At 38.5% G+C, this 13,150-nt stretch overlaps 1 long non-coding RNA gene across 2 annotated transcripts; it reads left to right on the top strand.

Moving 5' to 3' along the window:
• Positions 1 to 284: 284 nt before the first annotated feature.
• On the top strand, positions 285 to 12,830 carry LOC138818202 (uncharacterized). Of its 2 annotated transcripts, none has more exons than XR_011369005.1 (4): positions 285 to 719; positions 872 to 985; positions 1,640 to 1,783; positions 11,850 to 12,830. It is a non-coding gene; the product is annotated as an uncharacterized lncRNA (long non-coding RNA). The 2 variants fall into 2 exon arrangements; XR_011369006.1 differs by lacking the exon at positions 11,850 to 12,830 and adding an exon at positions 11,312 to 11,458.
• Positions 12,831 to 13,150: the final 320 nt, after the last annotated feature.

The following is a 13,150-nucleotide window of genomic DNA, read 5'->3' as shown; positions in this document are numbered from 1 at the left end:
ATAGAAAACGGCAGTATTCTATGCAAAATGTTCTCTTTTTTACTTCTTCAAAAAGTGTAGCAGCTGTGAAAATAGAAAAATGTGTCCTCAGGAAAAACATTCATACCCATTTCCAGAAGCTTCCTCCTGCTGGATGACTGTTCAGGTCACATGCAAATCTCCTCTCAGGAGCTTCCTGTTCCCTGCAGAATGCAGCAGGGCATGTCTTTCTCCCGCGAGTGTGCTAGCTCTTCCTTCTCCTCACCTGTCTCCTCGTTCTCTCCCTCTGAATCATTGACAGGCTGAGGGTAACCGCCAGGCGATCTGTGGCAGCTGCGCAGATGTCTGGAGTACGTGTTCTCCCTGGGAAGCTCGTGAGTCTGGACAGACGCTTCAGCCGCTGTCAGGCTGTCAGGCCCAGCTGTCCTGTATCCTGTGGCGGTTGGAATGCTGAGCCTGAAGCACCGTGACTCTATGCAGTACGTGTGGGAACCATGACGCACCTGCCATCAGCATCTCCTCTTGGTTCAGGATTACCTTTTAATCGCTGTTTCTAGGACTTTACCTCAAACTCACCTTGCCCACCTGCTCTCTTCAGAAAGCTCTGTGGTCATCTGCAGGAACATCATTTTGGCTCCCCAGGGGTGCTGCAGCCCTTCTCCAGTCCTGTGAGCACGCTTGTCTTACAGAGACAGACAGACAGCTGCTGGCTGTGTGTTCACATCCTGGGACAGTCTCGGGTAAGAAGGGGTAGGAGTTGATGGAAGTACGCAGCATCCTTATGCCACGGGGCCATTCCGAGAGGGCATTCTAGACCATCTCTCGAGAGATTTCCAGTAAGAGCAGCACCACAGTGATTCACTTCCTCCTTTTCTGTCTTACATGCCCCCAGCCTTTCCATGCCCTCTACACTATGTACTCCCTCTCTTGGGCTCTGAAGAAGGGACTGCTGTTGCCTGCTGAGTACGTTCCCTTGCTGCTAGAACAGCACCGCTGGTTTGCACGTGTAAGTTATCACAACCTCAATCAATGGTCAGCCCCACTGCTCTTTTCTCAAGGCTGACTAGGTCATTTACACAGGTGGTATTAATGGGAGAGACAGTGCTGTTGCTCATGTTCGTCCTTCTGCTTGGGGTAGAGATGGGTGAGTGGATAGATAAGTAGGTAGATAGTACATAGACTTTGTAGAGAGAGAGACACACAGAGAGAGACTCAGGGAGGAGGGAGGAAAGAGGGCAGAGAGGTAGAAACAATAGTTTGACCGTTAGAAGTCACACATCACTTTCTTCCCCCTGGGTGTATCAGAAAGTTTTTCTTAGAGTGATTCTTTAAGGCCAATTCTTTTCAAGAGTAAGGAAATCGAACTCAATTTTCTGATGAGAGAAATAGCTGAGCATTTGTGGGCACATTTTGAAATGACCATAGTAGTATACTAATTAAATTCTTGGAAATATTGGGCAACTCCAAATCTCTTAGAATATTTGCCATGTAAAGAGAAGGCAAAAGTGATGTAAATCCTTTTCCCTTATCAAGGAAATAACGTGCTACAGCCTGTGAAGTATCACATAATAAACAGTCTATGCCACTTTGTGACTTACTCTCAATCTCATTTAGCTGGTATGCAAGGATATCACCTCCATCCTTGTCTGTTCATTTTCAGGGCCATTTACAATAGGCAAATTGTGACAGCCACCCAGATGCCCCACAACAGTGGATCAAGAAAAGGAGGTATATTTCTGCACAATGCTATAAACAGAACAAACTCCATAGATGCCGGGAAATGGACAGAACTGGACACATCATGGTAAGTGAAGTAAGCCAGGTTCAGAAGGACGGAGGCTGCACATTTCTCTCATATGTGGGTGATAGATTTAGAAGATGATAAGATACACACATAATCCTGTAGTAGGCATATTCATCCTTTTTTTTTTGCAGAGGTTTGTGAGACTATGAAAAGAACTTAAATGCCATCTGTTTCAATACAGTTACACGGGATAGGCTGTCATTATAAGAATGAAGACAATTAGAAGTTAGGTACTGGGAGACCATCAACTAGGCTCTGGGGAGAAATGAGAAGTCTGGCTGCAAGAGTACAATTCAGAGCCAACTATGCCTGTCAGGAGAGGTGACCATAGATCTAACTTATATTATGAACTGTGGGGCTGAACATTTCCTGAGTGGCTCTTTAGTGTCACCTCTACTTTCTGTGAACTCTCTCTCTCTCTCTCTCTCTCTCTCTCTCTCTCTCTCTCTCTCTCTCTCTCTCTCTCTCTCTCTCTCTCTCTCTCTCTGGTGCTAGGGATGAGAGACAATGTTGTCAGTGTCCTAGTCACTGGGCTGAGGACTCTCCTTCACCTTCCCATAGAAAACTAGCTAGCAATGCTGAGCAGATGATCAGCAGAGGCTCAGGCAAATCTACCAGGAGGAGTTTCCTTAGGAAATTGCTTACCAGGTGAGGAATCTATCCTCTTGTTGGGCAAAAAGTGGGTGAGGACATGTGGTGTAGGCAGAGAAAGACTGTGGGAGGCCTCAAGTACCTGAGGAACACCCAAAGCTGGAATGAGGACAGGGGGCCCTGCCTAAGATGGCGTGGAGGTCAGGCATCCGTCTACAATGAGCAGCAGTGCGGCCAGAGTGTTATCAGTATGATTCAAGAGAGAAGACCTAGGAAGATAGCAGGGCAGACAGCACACACATGTTATTAGAAAGGGTGGTGTGTTATCTTTTTCCTTTAACTCTGGAAGGAGATCCATTTTTGGGTCCACTTGAGGTTTGTGTATTGACAGATGGAGATTGTTGGCTATTGGCCTAGACCCAAACAAGTGAGTTGAGCATTATTTAAATTATGATGGTGTCAAGTCATCCAAAGAGTGAACAAGACAAATGCACAAATGCTTTTTCTATCTTTGCCAGTACCATAATGGTTCAAAGCAATTCACATAACCTTTATGTATGTGCATATATACATTTGTATGTATATAAATGTCACTGAATATAGGTATATAAACACATGTGCACACACACACACATATATAAACACAATTATGTATATTTAAGTGTTAATGTGAGAACTGGGGAATAATAGTCATTTGATAATCTGCCAATTCTGGAACTATTTTCTGTTATTACAATCTGAAGTCCACGGTCTTGTATATTAATCAACCAATACTAGAATTCACAAGGAAAGTAGACTTGTCTACTTTTGTATTTACTCGGACAAACTTTAATTCTACCTTTTGTAAATGTGAAAATTATATGTTCTGAATACAATAATAAGCAGTTACCCAATTAATTTCTTCAGACCTACTGTGCTATTGATCATTAATAATACTCTCCTTGCATATTATTGAGGTTTTTCTCTTTGATTAATATCTGAAATATATGCCCCAAAGCAGGCAAAGCATATACATAGACACTTGTAGATATGTATGACAGGTCAACTGTCATACATGTTTACTTTGTAGTTCATGTAGTAAATCATGGTATATTTTCTCAAGCACTCTTCTCCCTTCCTTCTTATGTATCTTGTTGAATTATTGAGACTGAAAACAACATTATTCACATTACTTCATGTCCACCAGGCAGGTTTACTGTTGGGTTTTGAGAGGCAGAAGTAAGTTACAGTAGTTGGGGCTCAATGGATGGGGAGAACAATTTGTAGAGCAGGTGACCAAAGACATACTGTCTTTTTGCAAAGAACTAATTGCAAACATCTGGAAATGTAGGTCTTAGTAGAGCAAGAATTCCAATTCTTTGTTGTTGTTTTTAATGTACTATGTGAAGTTATTTCTTTTTGCTTTCTTTTTTTTTCTTCTTTTTTTCCCCTACAGTTTATCCCTTGTCACTTTATTTGATTTTGGCACCCTGTGATATATATATATATATAAATTAGGGAAGGGAAAGGGAACAATAAAATGGTGAGACAAAGGACAAAGGGTGAATCAATATAACAGCAATACTCACAAAACAATACTTTGGAAATGAACTTCACAACTGCAGGGGGGAGATTTGGTGGAGGGAAAGAAGGAAAAACGAGAGGGGGTAACAATGTTCGACAAGAAATGTACTCACTACCTTACATATGAACTCTAACTCCTCTGTACATCACCTCTACAATAAAATTAAAAAGAAAAGAAAAAGAATCCCAACCTAGCAGCACCAGACCCATCTGCAAGGGAATAGGAAATGGGTAAGGTTCATGGGATCTAGATGCAGGGAGAGTCTCGAAAGTAAAATTTCCCTGTGAAGAATCGTACAGATTGAAATAACTTAAGGAGAGATCTAAATGAATAAATCTCATAGTCTTTCTCCAGTCATTTCCAATATCCCACCAGTCTACTCAAAGAGAAGCCATAGGAGTCAATAACCTATTAATGGAATTGGATGGACAGCATCATGGGCAGAATAGAAAATGACAGAGAATAGATAGATCCCTGTTCAGGTTCCTGCAGCTGACAAAAACTTGATCCCTGAGGTCTACTGTGGCAGCATGTGGCAGCCACGTAGAGGTTGTAGTAGCGCAATATCAGAGTCCCATCTGGCTGCATTTACCCAGCTGTCTAGCACCTAAATATGTCTCTTTGGCTGAGACAGAATTTCTTAAACTACCCTCGTGCTCTTAATATATTACCTTCTGCTTGGAAGGGGTTCTGTAGTTGGAAACAAAGATAGCTATAGAAGATGTGTGGAAATTGTAGATATGTGAAAAGAAATTCTTAAGGGAATGCACAGGCAAATATATGAGAAAACTGTTTGGTCATTAACTTTTAAAGACTTCTAAGAATAATGTTCTGTAGGTTGCTTACCTACTATAAATAACTAAAATTTATGCTTATATACTTAGACCAACCAATCTTTTTTTAAAATCTATTTATACATAGGCATTCTCTTTGCAGAAAAAAATCCACCCCTTTAAAATTTCAGTTTATGGGCTTCCTAAAGGGTATCTATGAACTTACAGTTAACAATTCTTGTATAAGTGGATTGAAAAAAACTAGGTAATTAGAGAAGTGATGTTTGAGGTTTCATAAATTGTTATAATGATCCAAGCCAGCATCTAGTCACTGAAATATTGAGCATATATGTCCCTTTGTCTAAAGTACAAGTACTGACAGTTTAGTCATAAACTAAAAAATATAAATCCACCCAAAATGGATTTGATAAGGAACCAGGTATCTAGAAAGCTCAGCAATCAGAATGGTGGAATGATTGGAATTGTTTAGTCTGTAAAGAGATCAATTAGAGGATGACAGGATTGCAGCTTTCAAATTAATGGGAAGTCTATAGGCTAAAATGGTATTGTACTTTCAAATGATAAAATCCCCAGTGCTATCTGGGTGCTGGGCTCATTCCTATAATTCTAGCTTATGCAGGAGGCTGATTTCTGGAGGATTAAGGTTCAAGACCAGACAAAACAGAAAGCAGAAACATCTTTGAGACTTCATCTCCAAAATAACCAACAAAAAGTTAAGCTGAAGATGCGGCTCAAATAGCAGAGTGCCAGGAGAATAAGCAAACTGAGCAAGCCTAAGGCCCCGAGTTCAAAGCCAGGTACTAACAAGAAATAATAATAGCAATAAAAAGAAGTAAAATATCTAATGGCACAATTAGAAGGTATGATTGTGTATAAGGATGCAGGCTTCTTGAGATTGATCAGTGGCTCCTAAATTGTTCCGAGTCATCAACTTAATGGAAGATGTATATTTCAACATGCATACTAACATTTGCTCAGGATTTCAAACCCATAGATTAAAAAGCGAAGTGGTAGAAAGTTCATGAACCTCAGATTAAAGATCTCTAGAGTAGAACAAAAATTGTTCTGAAGGCTGGAAGTGGAGCAATGGTAGTACACTTTGTAAGCCACACTTTTAGGAGGTTGAAGGAGGAGGATCACAAATTTGAAGCCAGCCAAGGATACATACCAAGACTGTCATGAAAAATGCAGAGACAAAGAGGGAAGAAGTGAGTGAGACAGAGAGAAAGAGAGAGTTCTAACATGGAATTGATGAGAAATAAGGTAGACAGCCTCAAGAATTCTGGGATGAATACATGATCACTTGTCTTGGGCTTCTTTCTTGCAAAAAGAACTGTTTATTAATCAATTATGTATTTTTTCTATCAGTCCTCTGTTTTTAGATGAATGCAATAAATATTAATATAATACAGATATATTATATAATAAATATATAGTATAATGTAAAATAAATATGTAGAGTTATAAGAGCTCAGAATATTTCTTGAGGGTGGTCCTTGGAAGAATGGAAGCTGTAGATGAGTGAATCCTGCATGTACAAAAAGTACTAGAAATGAACCAAGCATCAGTGACAATGCTTCCAACACTTCCAGAAATATTGTGGTGTTCTGCACGCTGCCTTTCTCAGCAGTGGAAACAACACAGAGGTGTTGAATGTTGTGCATAATGCACAACGTGTGTTACTTAATCTTAAACAAGAGTTAATAAAATACTCTTACGTAAGCTCTATTTTATTTACTAGATGCTTTAGGAGAGCAAGATTGGTTGCAGAAAGATTTTGTGAATGTGTGATGTAGTGGCAGATAAGATTCAGAACTCCCAGAAGAAATTCAGTTTTCTCTGGTGCAATGCTAAAACCAACCATTTATTTGCAACTTTAAATAACAGCACTGATAATCTAGTGTTCTGATAGTAAGTTCTGTCAAATCATTTCATGTGCTTTCTCTAAACAGCAGAAAAATCCCATCAATTTATTCCATAACGTTAAAGTGTGATCCTTGCATGAGGAACTTTAGCATTAGCTGATACATGAACTTGTTACAAACCCAAGTTCTTGAAGAACAATCACCTCAACCTGTCAGTCAAAATGTCACTCTCTGGGAACCAGATACTGCTTGAATAGCTGTCAAGGAAATTCTGATTATGCTGAAGTTACACTAGTAAATGTAACTGACATGAGATAGGAATTGGAGGTCTCACAAATCTATTCTTCAACCTTTTCTTCCCTAATTACTAATTCTATGAGCTATTATTTGTGTTTCAGTTTCCACAACTGTCCTGCAGACTAATAAAAAGTGCTTAAAATCTTTAGTAAGATATAAAAAGTACTTGAATGTACCCAGAATTTAATAGTTACATAATAAATAGCAGTTTTTAATATTGTAGTAGTGATTGCATATTTGAGCATTTTCTTGGAACCTTTGTAACCACGTTACATGTATTAGCTCATTAAATTCTCATAACAACCTTATCAATTTTAAAGAGGAAGAAATTGAAGTGCAGGATAAAGAATTTTGAGCTACATGAACCAAAAATACTGAAGAAGATTATCAGTAGAGATGACTCTAGTGATAAATATGAGGCTTGTATTTGCTATTTTTAATTAAAGCATTGTAACTGCCAATGGTACCTGGTCTTGCAACTTAAACACCAACAATCCAATAAAATATTTGTTATTGAGTGGTGATCCCTGATTATTGTATTTTACTGTATCATTTACCCATTGATTTATTCAATGGATTACTCATAGCTAATGATATTCTGAATTAAAATATCAGAAGCCTCTTTAGTATAATTTAATCATTTTTAACAATTGTCATTAGAACAAGGAATTCTTTGTTGTGCCACGTAGATTGAGCCTAGATTAATAACATTTACACTCCACTAATCTCTAACAGCTTCTAGCTTATTTCTTTATCATTATACTAAAGGTCTATTTTTTTTTTGAGAAGGATATTCTGAAATCATGTTTGTGTCATGGAAAAAGAGCTTAAGTTGAGCTCAAGGTGAGTGATTTCGGGTGTCAAACACTTACAGGGTTGGCTTCAGAGAAAGATGTGCTCACAGGATAGTGTGTGAACTGAGATCTAGCGCCTCAGCTGGGCAGGAGTGGTAGTTTTCATTATTGCTGAGCTTTCCTCCCTCCTGCTTCTCTGATAGCTGATGGGGGAGTTGGGGGGGGGCTTATATTCATAGTCTCATTTTGCTGGCTCTAATGCTGACAGCATGCAATAACGTTAAGTTGGAGAGAGTTCTCACTAAGGTATCTTTTGAAGGTAATTAAGAACTGGAGGAACAAAAGAACAAAAGAATCCCATTCTTTGAATGGAATGACAATGAAGTTGAAGCAAATGTTTAGAGCAAAACCACTTCATAATCCAGTGTTTAAAATTAGCAAATTTGTTTTCTTCTGTTCTTGATTGAAACAGCTAACAGAAAGGACTCCATTGCTAAAGTGAAAATTAACATCCTTTTGCCGACTTAATACTTGACATGCATTAATTCTTACTGAATATAATTTTGTTTTCTCTTTGCTTAATCTTTGAGTAATCTATTTTCATATGCAATTTCAATTTTCATTATTAAGACAGTATTTGTTATTAATGATTTATTCAAATATATCAATCACTTATTTATACAAGAAACGTTTTTTCACCGCTGGGCTTATTATATGTTTGGCTTTTGCAAGGATGACAGCTGCTGGATTTCTGAGGGTCTCACTACAATAATGATTTATTTCATGCTTATTTTCCCATGACTTATTTTTGTTACTGACATTTGAGACAGAAATGTTTTATATAGCTGTTTTTAAGGGTCTATTTTAGCTGATATACAGGTGGATGTCTGTTAATTTTGGAAACAGGAAAGGGAGAAGGAAAAGCCAAAGAGCAAGGGGGAAATAGGGGCAAATAGAAAATCATAGCTCAGGCTAGCAGTGTTGCTCAGACAGGGAGAGACAGAGAGACAGACAGCAGCTTGGTAATTATTTGAACATATTCTCCAGTAGTGAACTTGTGTCCGTACCTTACCCTTCTTCATTACGGCCTAGTCATTTTCACACTTTCAAGTAATGGAGATGTTAAAATATGAAACACTGGAGCTGAAGCGTCCTCAGATGTCATGGCCTGGGGGCTCGTTCTCCCTGCCAGTGAAGAACCCTCTACCTTGCTGGTAGAAGCTGCGATATAGCAAACCATGTGTTTGGCTCTTACCTGCCTGGGTGGTCACACACCTGTAATCCATCCCATCTATCCAGGAGGAGAAGCAGAAGGATGAGAATTCTCAGGCCAACCTGGGGACAATTTACTGGAATCCTGTTAGAAAATAAAAGCTCTTGAAAAGATCTAGAATGTAACTTGGTGGTAAAGCTCTTGCATAACACCTGCAAGGCCCCGGGTTCAACCCTCAGTACTAAAAACTAAAAAAAAAAAGAAAAAAGTTCTTGCTGCTTGATAAAATGAATTATGGTTTCTTATTTCAAGGAATAATTTGCACTACATTTCTGACCTCAGTTTTGGTATAGTATATTTTTAAGCAAACTCGAGGAGTAAATTGATGTTTTCCCACTGGTGAACTTAGTTTTACTTGTCTGTTAGTTCATTCATAAAAAGGACTTTGAATTAGGTCTGGTGACTCACACCTATAATCCTAACTATTCTGAAGACTGGGATCTGAGAATTGCGGTTTGAAGCCAACTTAGGTAGACATATCTGAGATCTTATATCCAGTCAAAAGAGAAGATCTTATATCCAGTAAAAAGATGCCCGAAGTGGAGGAACGGCTCACGTTGGAAGGGTTTCAACTCTAAAGTGGGAGTTTCCTGAGTGGGAAAATGGTAAGCAAGTATGTGAGACCCTGAGTTCAAGCCCGACCCACAACACAAACAGCACAAATAGAAACATACCAGGAAAGGTCACTGGGCAGCGTTGCTTTTGTCTTTTGTTACTGCCTTTCAGGAAAAATGCACGTTGAGAGAGTAACTGTAGTTTGGGACAATAGAGAAGCATATGACTAATGAAAATCTTAAATGAAATAAAGATAAAAAATTATAAACCAACTCAAATACGATTTAGAAGGCCTATGCAATTGCACCATTTGGTGAGCAGAAAGAGAGTCAGCCTCACCAACATTGAGGGCTCCTAGTGTCATAGTTCACTGTCAGAAGCGAGGCAAATAAGTAAAACAAACAAAAGAAACGTTTCAGCATCGAAATGTAACTCACGGCAACATAATATTAAGTTCCATGTAATGCAAGAATACATGAGATAACACAAAAGCACAGCGGGGTGGTTATTTGTGCTATCACATTGAACTCAGAGGAAGGAAACGTATCTGTGAATTGGAGCAGTCCAAGGAAGCTCACTCCAAACAAGTCAGTGCTGTGCCTCGGAGTTCAGTCCGCCACAGACAATGGCTTTCTCCATACACACCCTCTTCAGTGATGGCTCGCTGGCGTGACCATGCTACCCTACCCAGCCCTTCCCCACTGCAGGGAGTCCACAGACACCAGGCTCCCCAGCCAGAGAACTAACTACACTGCAAAGAGCACCGTGAAGAAAGACAAGGCACATCTAGAGACAGCCACTGTGCCTGCTTTTGTTTAGTTTAAAAACTTCTTGAAAAATGAGTCTATAATCTTTGATCTATAGACGGGTCAGAATTTTACTATTGATACTAGGATATATGACAGACTAGTTAATGAGCTTATACATGGTTAGATTTCAATCTACTGGAGAGTCTTATGTGTTAATTAGATGAATCCTAGCTGATTAATAGGTCAGGCAGTATCAGTTGTTTAATTTCTACATTCTTTACACCCTGTGTAATTTCCCCACATATTATGAAGGGATGTCTTTCAAGTTTTTGTTCTCAGAATTAATCCAGACGCAAAGATCTGCTGCTTTTTAATAATTGAGTTGCAATAAAACTTTTCAAGCAGTTATTAGGCCAATGTTTTTTCTCTAGACAAATATTCTATTCCTTTTCCTACTCTTCATATGTCTTGTGATAGTTGCAGCTTGGTTTTTCAAGTTAGCTTAAAGAACTGTGAATGTTCTAGGTGCTGTTGCTGATTACAGTAGGAGTGTAGGACACAAACCAGTGTACTGTTTAACCATGTAGTACATGCCGGTGTCCACACACGTCACATTATAGTAGACAAAAAAAATCTTACAAGAAGTAAGATTAAAATGTATGAAGCACTGCAGGTAAAATTTTCACATCCTTTTGATTTATCCATTATCCTTAATCCATGTTTGAATTCCCCTATGGTTGATAATATCTAGAATTTTCCATGAATAGCATTCCTCCTCCTCATTTAAAATTAAAACATCACTAAAATTCCTCAACTAAATATGTCTTTAAAACAATATCATTTTCTGTCCTATTGGTTCTCCAAACAGGTTTGGATTTCTATGTTCCCTGAAATATATCCATATTTTCTTTTCCTTTATTGTCATTTAAAATGTTATTCAGGAATATTCATAAAGTGATGAATTCATTATATAATTAAATGATGGTAGTTTCACAAAAATGTAGAGTTACAGAAGAGAAAAATATCTCATTATTCAATTTACACAGCCATACTTTTCTAAGGAAAATAAACCCTCTAAATGTTCATTTCTGGAATACTTCATCATCTCTCATCTGGCTTGAAAACATCTCACAAGGTGAGTGTGTTAGACAGTAAAGTAAAAGAAGAAGAAAGACATGATGAAAGATTCTATATGTTCCCAAATTTCCTTCTTTCCAAAAACAGAATTATGATGTCTATTTATTATGTTGCATTATGATTTCTACCATGAGAAGTAGAGATTTCTACACTATCAATACCAGGCTTTTGCTAATATCCTGTGATAACTTAGACACAAACATCCAGTCAGAAATCTTCAATATTGTGTCTATTTCTACTAACTTACTCTGATTTTTTTTACTGTGAGAATAGTAAGTTCTGGGTAAGTGGCTTTTCTTCAGCCTAGAACTTTTTTTTAAAAATTAAAAAAAATATCATAAAGGTGATGAACCGGGGAGGGGGGGGGGGCTACAGTTACATAAGTAAGAGAATGAGTATATTTCTTTTTAAACACAGCCCATCCCTCCTTTCTCCCTTTTCATTCAGGACCAGTGGAAGAGAGACAGCTGTCAGTGCAAAACACCAGTGGAAAATAAAGCTGTGATACTGGAAGCCATTGGAAATGCATGAGTTGTTAGTAACATTATTGACAGAGGGGCTGGGAAGGTGGCTCAGTGGTAGAGTGCTTGCCTTGCATGCATGAGGCCCTGGGTTCGATTCCTCAGCACCATATAAGCAAAAAGAAAAAAAGCCCGAAGTGGCACTGTGGCTCAAGTGGTAGAGTGCTAGCCTTGAGCTGAAGAGCTGAGGGACAGTGCCCAGGCCCAGAGTTAAGGTCCCATGACTGGACCAAAAAAAAAACACAACACATTATTGACATATTAATTACCAACAAATACAATTGGTGGTTCTGTTTTTCTCTCCTGAGAATTGAAAATGAATAACCTTAGAGCAATAATAAAGACAAGAAAATTGTTAGTTCATTTAGTTAGAGAAATGGGATTAATTTCATTTCAAAACTATTATCTTTGAAACATTAATTCAACCATTATAATTACGACTTTCACTTTATGAATATAATGAAAAGTCCATTATTTGGAACCTTGTTATGTTGTGATATGAAAAAAGAGTTACTGCTTTTACAATGGTAATTTCTTTCCAGTGAAAATGGCAAACACTGTCGAGTGTAAGTGTTTTCAGAGTCAATTTGAGGGGCCCAGCAGGAACACGTAGGCATGCTCTCAGTCAATACACCACAGCTTCTCAACAGTTGGATCTGTTTCTATACCTGAAAGCTTCAAGCTTGAAACGTTTTCAGATCATTGACAGGCTAAGCAACCCTTACCTGGGCATTATCCTTTCCTGTTGTTTTAGGTTGCAGATTTCTCTGTCTAAATTGTCTGACCTTGTACTTTCATGTGCACTCTGTCCCCACAAAAATTACCTTCACTCATGGCATATTTTCTACTGTCAGAGTTATGGTGTTTTATTATGTTCAGTGCATTTTTACTGCCATTTTGCTGTGATTTGGAGAAGCAATAAAATAAAATAATTTAAATTCATCTCTTGATGGTTCCTAGTAGGTGTTTTTAAATATAGTATTACTTTGGGTGAATGTGATCTAATCCTGTTTAACAGTATATTTATTTGCTCATCAATCATGCTACGCAAGCTTTGATTATTCATCAATAAGCATGCATTTTCTTATGTGAAGCACTGCTTTAGGCAGTTATGCAGAGACAGGAGAGACAGAGCCAGGCCAGAAGGTGCCTCTAACCGCAGAATCGGTCTCAAAACAGAACAGGGGGTGGGGGAAGGAGGAGAGTTGTGGAGGGAGAGGCAATGGG

The sequence above is a fragment of the Dipodomys merriami genome, unplaced genomic scaffold (assembly GCF_024711535.1).
Source record: "Dipodomys merriami isolate MVZ:Mamm:240054 unplaced genomic scaffold, mDipMer1.0.p SCAF_72, whole genome shotgun sequence".
Taxonomy (NCBI): Eukaryota; Metazoa; Chordata; class Mammalia; order Rodentia; family Heteromyidae; genus Dipodomys; species Dipodomys merriami.
The sequence above is the reverse complement of the archived record's forward strand: the minus strand, read 5'-3'. Positions and strand labels throughout refer to the sequence as shown.